At 40.3% G+C, this 10,251-nt stretch overlaps 1 pseudogene; it reads left to right on the top strand.

Annotated features, from left to right (window-relative positions):
- Positions 1 to 6,387: 6,387 nt before the first annotated feature.
- LOC124664410 lies at positions 6,388 to 9,464 on the top strand (annotated as a pseudogene).
- Positions 9,465 to 10,251: the final 787 nt, after the last annotated feature.

Raw genomic sequence — 10,251 nt, forward strand, 5'->3', positions numbered from 1 at the left:
CTTATCTTTTACCATATGCTTTATTTGTTGTAAATATGATCTTACGTATACTTACAAACTACCACCGGGAAATAATTCCTAATACCTTTTGTCCTAGGACAATTGACAATCTATTATGAGGTAGATATTTATTGATCATATTTACATTGGCTCTTGTGTTTAATTGCCTTATTTATTGCCATGAATTTGTTGTGCTTTCACTCCCATGTGTCTTCCTTGCATCTTATGGATCTAATTTGTGTATTTAAACTTTCTTAGCGTTTTTAGTAGATATAGGTAGTGTGATGATCCTAGTTTTGTGCATTTTGTATTCATATGCAAAATCCTAGATAATGCACTAATCTTGGGGGAGCTGTCCTATATTTGTTAGAATGCGTAACATCACTTGATCATTATCAAGAATTTGGTTTTAGGAGACAAACTTTTTTTGGGGTACTTTGTGCCATCATAAAAAGTGTTGTGGGTTTGGTTTATTTGTTGGAACCTTGCTCTCTTGGGAGTTGGTTATCTCATTCCTTTGTTTTGGATTTAATTAGCTTCTTATAATGAGATAAGTCTTTGGAGTCAATCTTGTGTTGATTTGATTCTTTGATATAATTTGGACAACCATTGTCTCTTGATTTATTTGGTGTTTTTTCCAAATTGTATCTTCCTTTGGTTCTTGAAATTTTGTGCATGCATATTTAATATATGTATATCTTATGGCATGTGTTACTTTCTTTGATTCAATATATAGGGTAAACTCCATCAAATCCTAATTTGATTAAGATGTGCATAAAATTCAATTTCATATATATATGCACATAGGTTTGTGGAGTTTGTCCTATATGTTGTAGTGTGCCTAACTACTTCAGACCCAATTAGTTTGAGGATCATTTTGTACTTACCTTTGTGTTAGGTACAATAGATATGCATTGGATGCTTGTCTCACTCTTGGGAAGAAGTGGTGACTCAATGGTAACTTGAGGCAAGCTAGGATGGTCAACGAACACATATCTACTACATCCACACCAACGCTATCTCGGTAACAAGTATCTTCTCATGCATATTTTTCTAGCATCCAACCATGTGGTTGCATCTTGGCATGAATCTCTTGATTTGCAAATATTATGCTTCTTGCAAATATTTAATGAAACCTCTTTATTGAAAATGTGAGTAAATTGAGATGAGCACATATGTTGGCAAGTATATAAAATCATGCTCATGATTCATCCATCCCAACTATGCCTATCTAGCAATTTTATTGCATATCAATTCCTCAAGCCTCTCACATGTGCAATATCGATGAAAGTGCAAATTGAGTTATTTATTTTGGTATCTTCATTTGTGATACTTGTTTCCTTTCTCAAAGCATCCCAACTATCTTCTATCTCTTGTTGCTATTTGTGATGTATTTTGTGTGTTTATGGTTGAAGTTCATGAATGTACAATAAGATAAAATTGAGCCTTTGGCCATGCTATTAAGCAAAAATTCTTATTGGTATATTGCATGACCTCGTCTTGGATATCATGCTATATTTATTGTGTATATATTTTGTGTGTGCATGTTTCTTTGTGAATAAATATCTTCGTAATATTGCCCACTTAGAGAAACTTATACACATAAGAGATGATACATATCCATTTGATATCTTATTTATTTGTTGCGTGATGATTGGTCATGCTAATAAATATAATTCATTGAAGACTATGATGATGCTATTTTCTCATCCTTGTAATAGTCTTATAATATGCTTTGTCTTGTCTTTCTCATATCCTTTTGGTTGAGCCCTTTATTATGGTGCCTCTTACTTGTTGCTCAACTATTTTATCGTTGCAAGTGTTAATCTTAATTTTCTATCTATGATCTATTGCAAATGTTTGTGCTTTTAAATGTTAATGAGGGAGTAAGGATTCCATGTTATGCATATTGTATTCAAATTCAACATTTTAATTTATGCATGTACCTTGGGGAGCTTCCTAATTTGATTTAAAGCATAATTTTGTGGTGATCATTAGAGTTTAATTCACTTGATATCTTTTGTTTTGAATGATATTATGGGAGTGATGATTCCATGTTTGTGCACTTTATACTCCAATGCAAATTGTCTATTTTTGTGCATAAACCTTGGGGAACTTCCTCATATTATTTAGAGCAATCTTCTTGATCTTATCATAATATCTATCTTTAGTTTGGTATCTTCCTTGTGGTTCATTTGGTTGCTTGCTTCATTTGTTGAAGCTTCTTAACTTTGTTATCTTTTTGCAATCTTTGATCCTCTCTATAGTGTTATTTCTTCCGAATATTCGTCATTGGATACGTGCATTTGATTCCACTCAAATTATGAGAAATGCACACGGTATGGAGAAATCTCACTATATTGGCCTTCTAAATTTTTCACCAATTTCGGCAATTGGTGCCAATGGGGGAGAAGTTTGGAGGGTTTAAGGGAATTTGGTTATGTCTTTGATTTGTGCTTAAGCATGTGCCTTTCTTGCATTGCATCTTGTTGTTTTGCATAGTTCAAAATTTAGAGGAAACTCCACTAGGCTTTGAATGCCAATGTATGCAATGAAAGTCAAGTTCATTCACACATGCATATATTATGGGGGAGTTTGCTCTAAATATTCAACTTGTTTGTTACTTAAATTCCTTATATAAACCCTCTCAAAAAGATTGTCATCAATTACCAAAATGGGGGAGATTGAAAGTGCATGGAGCCCCCATGTGTGGCTTTGGTAATTAATGACAATCCCTATGGACTAATGTTTGCATTGAGTTATATTTGTAGAAGTTGTCCATAGGCAATGCTTGAACTATATGTTGGCTTCAAGATTTCAATAAGAAGCAAATAAAGAAGATCAAGTGTCAAGTATGTCTTGAAGATGAAGATGAAGTGAGCCCTCAAGTTTAACTTCAAGACATCAACGATGAAGAATGAAGAAATGAAGTGCTAGTTCAAGACGAGCTATCTCGAAGAGATCATTTGCTTGAATCTTACCATCCATATGGTGATCATGGATATGTGAAGATGTGCCGAAGAAGAAGCTCTCCCATAGTGGAGTGTGGGGGAGCAATTCGCATGACTTCATCAAGCAAGCACAATCAAGAAAGGCATTCCATCTTGTTGCGGTCAAGAACGTCATCATCAAGCTCAAGTGGAATGCGCAAGGTTAAGGTTTGCTCTTGATAGGGTTTCTTTCTCACCGGTTTCATGGTGTAGTTGGAGACCGGTTTATAGTTTAGTTGCCGTACTATCAAGAGGGTTCTCGAGTGAGTAACTCCATCGTATCCTTCGGAGAGTTCAAACCTTTGCATCCTTGCATCATCTTTCTTGATTGTTATTTGGATCTTATCCATCTGATGTTTTAGATCTCGTGCTTATTCTCATGGCAAGCTCTAGTTCACCGAGAATGGTTTTTGCACGGGCAACTTGTTGCATTTTTGAGGTTGGAGGTTTTACCGGCATGTCTTTTTTAGATAGGTCAAACCTTTTATCTTTTATTTCTATCCTACCTTACTGGACTATGATGGTTCCCTGCATGATCTTGTAGAGCTTGTTACTAGCTTCAAAACGAGCCCAAGATCATCAAAATCGGAGTTCGGATGCAAAAGTTATTCAAGTTTCCGTGAAGCAGTTTTTTGGCCGGAAGTTCCGCCCTACTTCCAGTGAACTTCCGGAAATGCTGATTATGCACGCAGAAATCATACCGGGAGCGTTCCGGGAACGCCCTATTTCACCCGGAAGTTGGCCGGTACTTCCGCGGGGGGGGGGGGGAGTTCCGCCCCAAATGACCGGAAGTTCCGGTTTTGACGAGTTTTGTGCATAACGGGTAGATTTCTCTTGCCCTATTTAAGGGGGTCTTCTTCCCCAATGTTACCCATCCGTTAGAGCTTGTTTTTGCCCCCATTGTTGACCTTCTTTGAGCTTGCTATCTCCCTCTCCCTGCCATGAATCTTGCATCTATTTGAGAGAAAGATAGATAAGATATAGATCTACATCTTCACCAATCAAATCCCTCTCTTTGTGAGGGGAATCCACTAGATCTAGATCTTGGAGAAATTTGGTGTTCCTCCTCCTATTTGTTCTTCCTCTCTTATTCCCCCAATAGCTTTTGTAGCTTTGTTGGAATTTGAGAGAGAAGTACTTGAGCATCCTTGTGGTGTTCTTGCAATTGCATTTGGTGCATCGGTTTGAGTTCTCTACGGTGATTCGTGGAAGTGAAAGCAAGAAAGTTGTTACTCTTGGGTTCTTGGAACCTTGGAGGATTTGAGTCCTTTGTGGAGATTTCTTGGGAGCCTCCAATTAAGTTGTGGATGCGTGCACCAAGCTTTGTGTAAGGCCCGGTTTCCGCCTCGAAGGAAATCCCTTAGTGGAACCGTGACCTAGGCCTTTGTGGCGAGGGTCACCGGAGAATAAGGTGAGGCGCCTTCGTGGCGCTCGGTGTGTGGTGTGACTACCGCATCTTGGGGTGAGACCTTTGTGGCGTTGGTGTGCATCGAGCAACCACACCTCAAGGTGAGGCCTCTTGTGGCGTTCGGGAGCACTAAGCCACCGCACCTCTCCAACGGAGATTAGCACTCGCAAGAGTGTGAACTTCGGGATAAATCATCGTCTCCCGCGTGCCTCGGTTATCTCTATACCCGAGCTCTTTACTTATGCACTTTACTTTGTGATAGCCATCGTGCTTGAAGTTATATATCGTGCTATCACCTAGTTGCTTATATTGCTTAGCATAAGTTGTTGGTGTGAACCATAGTATATAGGCTTTGGGCTTGACAAAGGAAACGCTAGTTTTATTCCGCATCTGTTAAGCCCATCTCGTAAAAGTTTTAAATCGCCTATTCACCCCCCTCTAGGCGACATCCGTGTCCTTTCAACGGTGTCCAAAAAAATCTTCATGATTTTAATAAAAAAATCATGCTACAAAAAATATTCAAGAGGTTAATATGCTTTCACGGGATTCGGAAAAATGATCACCGATTCTAAAAATGTTCACGGGTTAACATATAATTTGCGGATTAGGTTCAACGTTTGAAAAAAATTCATTGGATTTCTATAAATGTTCATGGTTCTTAAAAAAAGGTTTCATGTTTTTCTATATGTTGTTCATGATCGAAAACAATATTTTCACGGGTTCACAAAATTGTTCACCTGTTTGAATTTTTTTTGTTTGGTTTCTAAAGATATTTGAGGGGGTTAGGAAGAAAAAAAATTGTAGTGTCACAATTTTTTTTTCGGTCACTTGAAATAAAATAGTTGAGTAATTTTGACATTATTTTCCTATTTTTGTTGCCCATGATTACTTTTTTTTTCCAACTGTACCATATCTGTTACGAGTATTGTGTATAGCACCTTCCAGCTAGACGACAGGCACGAGTGGTGCCGAGCGCGCGAGGATAGGAAGGAAGCCAAAAGAGAAATACAGTATGGTATTTCCACCGGTGAAGAACTAACGTTGAACTAGTACGCGTTATCCTTCCCTCCAGTGTGTCGTCCAAAGAGAAGTCACTCGCCTTTACTGCTGGTCAGTAGACCGACCTGCCGCCGTGTGCTTCTCTCCGGTGAATTTCTCCCAACCTCGTCCCTCTCCTCTCCTCCCTGCCATAGGATTTCTTAGTCGCCGGCTCGCCGCCACCGTCCGTCAGCCTTGTACGGAACCCACACCGTGTCGCCCTTCAGGGAGGTCAGAACCAGCGACTACATAATCCTATCTTTCTTCTCTTTGCAGTTTTCAGTTATGTATTCATTTCTCATGTTTATAGGTTCCAGCTTTATAAATAGCTAACGACTTTTCATTTTCTCATCGTCAAACTTATGGAGGAAATGAAAATTTTAAATTGACTATATTGTATACCTGCCTATATTTTCCATTCGGTGTTGTTTCCATATTTTTGACAGCGTCTACATAATCGCCGACAACTGAGCCACACTATTTGTCTTGCAGTGCCTCTTCTTGAGTTAAAATGCAAGCTGTCGCTCCTTGAGTCCATTCTACAATCATTTTGCAAAACATGCATTGTATTGTTTCACGGCTGGCTCAAACGTGAGGGACCACAAGATAGAAACTGAGGCTTTGAAAGAAAAACAGGCAGGCATCCAACAGAAGCTTCGGGATGATGAGCATACGTTGGAAGCTGTTCCAACAGACCAGGCAAAATTATGGCTAGAATCAGTTAATAGAGCTATATCTGAAGAACAGGCAAACCACCTGTTGTACGAACAGAGGTGCCGATTATGCGGGTGCTGCTACCCAAATTTCTTGGAAAACTATAAGATCAGTAAGCGAGCGGATGAGCATCAGAAACAGGTAAAATCAATAATGAGTAATGTACCAGGCGATAATAATATCACACGTGCGCCAGATCCATGTTCGGTAGAGAGTATGCTCGTAGATTCTGCTCCTATGCCGAGAAGCAGAGAGGTTATTCTTGAGGATGCTCTCCTATTCATCGTGAGCGATGATCCCAAAGACGGGATAGTTGGAATGTGGGGTACAGACAAAGATGATAACACAAATCTCCTGAAGCATATCAATAATTCATTTCTTGAAAAGAGTCTTTTCGATTTTATTATCTTTGTTTCAAGCCCCAACGATTGCTCGGTAACAAATATTCAATCTGAGATCATAAGAAGGCTCGGTATTAAGAAGGATGGTAATGAGGCAACCCGAGCCACCAGGATACATGAGCAACTCGCATGCAAAAATTTCCTGGTGATTGTGGACGACATTCGTCAGAATCTGGACCTTCGAGCGGTCGGCATTCCATATCCTCTTGGATTCGTGGGAAAGAAGAAAAGGAAAGTGTTAATCATGTCACTGTCAGGATACAGATTCGTTGGTAATCTGATGGGTGTGAACAAAAATATTGAACTGCCTATTTTGCAAGAGGGGGAAGCACGCGAGCTATTTAGACAATCAACAAGTTATCCAGGGGATCTTTATTCTGATGCCAACATCGGGCAACATGCTACTGATCTAGTACATGCAATAAATGGTCTGCCATCAGAGCTGGCACGTTATGGGAAGTCAATGCATCGAATAATGGATGCAAGGTCCTGGAAAGTTGCTATAGATGATGCAGCAAGTAAATTTTCTAGGTCGCGTTCCGTAAGTGTTGATTTGTGTAAAAACTCAAATTTTCTAGGAATCTATAGATGGTCATAAACATGTTTACTGAGTACTAACCTAGGTCTGTTTTTTATGCCTTGAAGATAGAAGACACTCTCCGTCTCATTGAGGATGATCCCATATTGGGTGTAATTGGAATATGGGGTCCAGGTGGAGTGGGAAAACACATCTTCTGAAAAAAATTCATATCTCATTCAGAGGAAGGATTAATGTTATTTGGGTGACAGCCTCCAGCCAGTGTTCAGTGTCGAAGGTCCAAACTCATATTTTAGACAAGCTCAAACTGAAAGGTGATGGTAATGTGGGGAACCAAAGTGGTATAATCCGTGACTTCCTGGAGAATAAAAGCTTTTTGTTGCTCGTTAGATGACCTTTGGGAAAGAATTGATCTAGAAGCAGTTGGCTTACCACTTCCCCTTGGAATTGAACCTTTGAGCAAACTCAAGAGAAAAGTTGTGCTCACAACACGATTTACATCCGTTTGTGGTGGCATGGAGGTGAAAAAACAGATTCAAGTTCCATATCTGCAGGAAATTGAGGCATGGGAGCTATTCAGAGAGAAGGTCGGAGACCAAACTCTATTTTCTCCTTCTATTGAAAATCGTGCAAGAATACTTGTGACTGAAATGAAGGGCTTGCCTTTAGCTTTGGTAACTGTGGGAAGGGCAATGTATGGAAAATTTCGTCTGGATCAATGGGATTCGGCCATCCAACATATGCAAAAGTCATGCTGCATTGACACAAATGAAGACCCCCTGAAGATGGAGGAAGAAGTTTTCAGAAAAATCAAGTTTAGCTATGATAACCTGAAAAGCGAGAGGCTGAAGAGCTGTTTCTTGACATGTGCACTGTGGCCAGAGGATTGTGAGATTTACAGGCAAGAGCTCGCTCAATGCTGGATTGGCTTAGGTCTAGTGGATGTGGGAGACATACAAAGTCCCTATACAAAAGCTTATAGTCTGATGAGCGACCTTACAGGTGCATGTTTGTTAGAGGGCTATGGAGAATCGAATGATCGTGTCAAACTACATGATGTGATTCGTGATATGTCTTTATGGATGTCTTGTGGCTACGGTAAGAACAATGGCAACTCGGTTTGTCCGTGCAGGAGTTGGGCCGAGATGAAAATTTTGGCATCCCTTGGAGCAAGTGCGGAATACATTTCATTAATGTACAACCACATGAAGAAACTTCCTTCTGTTGGTGATCCGCTGAAACTGAGGGTGTTATGCCTTCAAATGAATCATTTGGATGAAACAATAATAGGTGGAGTACTTGTGAATTCCGCTAAACCGACATATCCGGATTTGAGCAGTAATGAACTCAAGGGTATACCTGAAAGCTTATGTCACCTGACAGAATTGATACATCTCAATTTGTCAAATAATTATGATATAGAGAAAGTGCCTCATAGCTTTGGAAACCTCATTAAGCTCAAGAGCCTGTACCTGGAGGGCACTAGCATAAAAGTAGTACCAAAGGAGGTCATATCTAGACTTGTAGCATTGGAAATAATACATGTGGATGTTATATTGGTGTCTGATTCTATCAGATCTAATGTGTATAGAGAGTTGGGCACACTGAATCACTTGAAAGTTGTTGTTACATCAGTAGGACTTTTGGATGCATGGACATCACTTTCTGATGCGGCTGACCTACCCATTCCGTGTTTACGTCTGGTAAAATCTATTGAAAAGAAGGAATTCCATCTCTATGATATTTTATCATTGGACTTCGCACAAACATCCTTGTATGAACTGTATATTTCAGACGACCAGGATGTGACAGATATAACATTAATACAGAGGCCTAAACAGCAACCCTACAGTTTTAGTGTTCTCAGTGTCCTGACCATCCGTATTTTGCCAGCATTGACAACAGTAAGATGGATGGGGACATCTCCAAAATCTGTATTTCCATGGCTCACTTGTTTGAGTGTGTCAGGCTGCACCAAGCTAGAGCACCTGTCTTGGGTGATATATCTGCCTTGCCTTGAAAAACTCGATGTACAATTCAATGATAGCATGCGGAAGGCTTTTACAAGGTATCATGTTGACAACGTGTGGAGTGGACAAGAGAGTTCCCAGACATTTCCTTGCCTCAAGCACCTTTGTCTTAGTTCCTGCATATCGCTGGTCACTATTGTGGATCCTGATGTGACATTCCCATCCCTAGAGGTGCTGAAGATTGAACTTTGTCCAGAGCTGAATAAGCTTCATTTTGACATGTCCAGCTTACCACGAAGTCTGAAGGTTCTAATGATGTATCCTGCTGAATCCTGGGAGCAATTGGAACTGGAGGAAGGTGTCAAATCTTTCCTTCAACCGAAGCTTCAATATTATTTTGTTTAATAACATGAGCAATCTGTCCATTCCTTTCCATGTTTCTACCTGCACTCAAACAAGGATAGGCAAAGGTATCATCACCTCGTCTGGGAGTGTTATCAGGCATGTTTATACAGCGTGCACGGAAATGCTTCTTTCGGCTCCAGAGTTGTGTTCTGTCTTTGCTCTGCATTTTCCTTTCCCTCTATTTGCTGTTTAGTTTCGTTAGGTCCTATGTTGTGAGCTGGACCAAAGTATTGCCAGAGACGTGATGTGTTCTTGAATGCAAATAGCAAAGCTTTGTGTCTCCACTGTGTCTCAACTGAACTAGTTTTCTGAGCTTCTAATCCAATTGACTATCTTTGCTTGTGGGACTTGTGTGAAGGCAATGCATTTAATTCACGCCAGCAGCGATATCGGCAATCTCAACAAAACGGAATAGGTACCAGCGGGCAAAGTCCGTGATGCTCGCGGAGATGGAGGCGCACAGCACAGATGGTTTGTATACGAACAGCGATAGGAGTACCCGCTAAGTGATGCACGTTGGAAATGGACCAGACTGTTGTATTTATGGAGGAGACACTCATGAGTCATGACGGCTGCAGACTTGAAGCAGGGACAGCATGCTGCGGATTGATTTTGCCAGCATCATTGCCATGATGCCCCCTGTGGCTTCAGTCACCAGCAGCTTCAGTGACGTTCTTTTGCAGATGATGTAACATATGTTATGTGTACCGCATCAGTAGTGTATTGTAATGTGAGGTGGTTGTGGTGGTTGTAGCAGTATTACGAGGCCTTGCTTCTTCTCTGGGGC

This window comes from Lolium rigidum, chromosome 6, assembly GCF_022539505.1.
Source record: "Lolium rigidum isolate FL_2022 chromosome 6, APGP_CSIRO_Lrig_0.1, whole genome shotgun sequence".
NCBI classification, from domain to species: Eukaryota; Viridiplantae; Streptophyta; class Magnoliopsida; order Poales; family Poaceae; genus Lolium; species Lolium rigidum.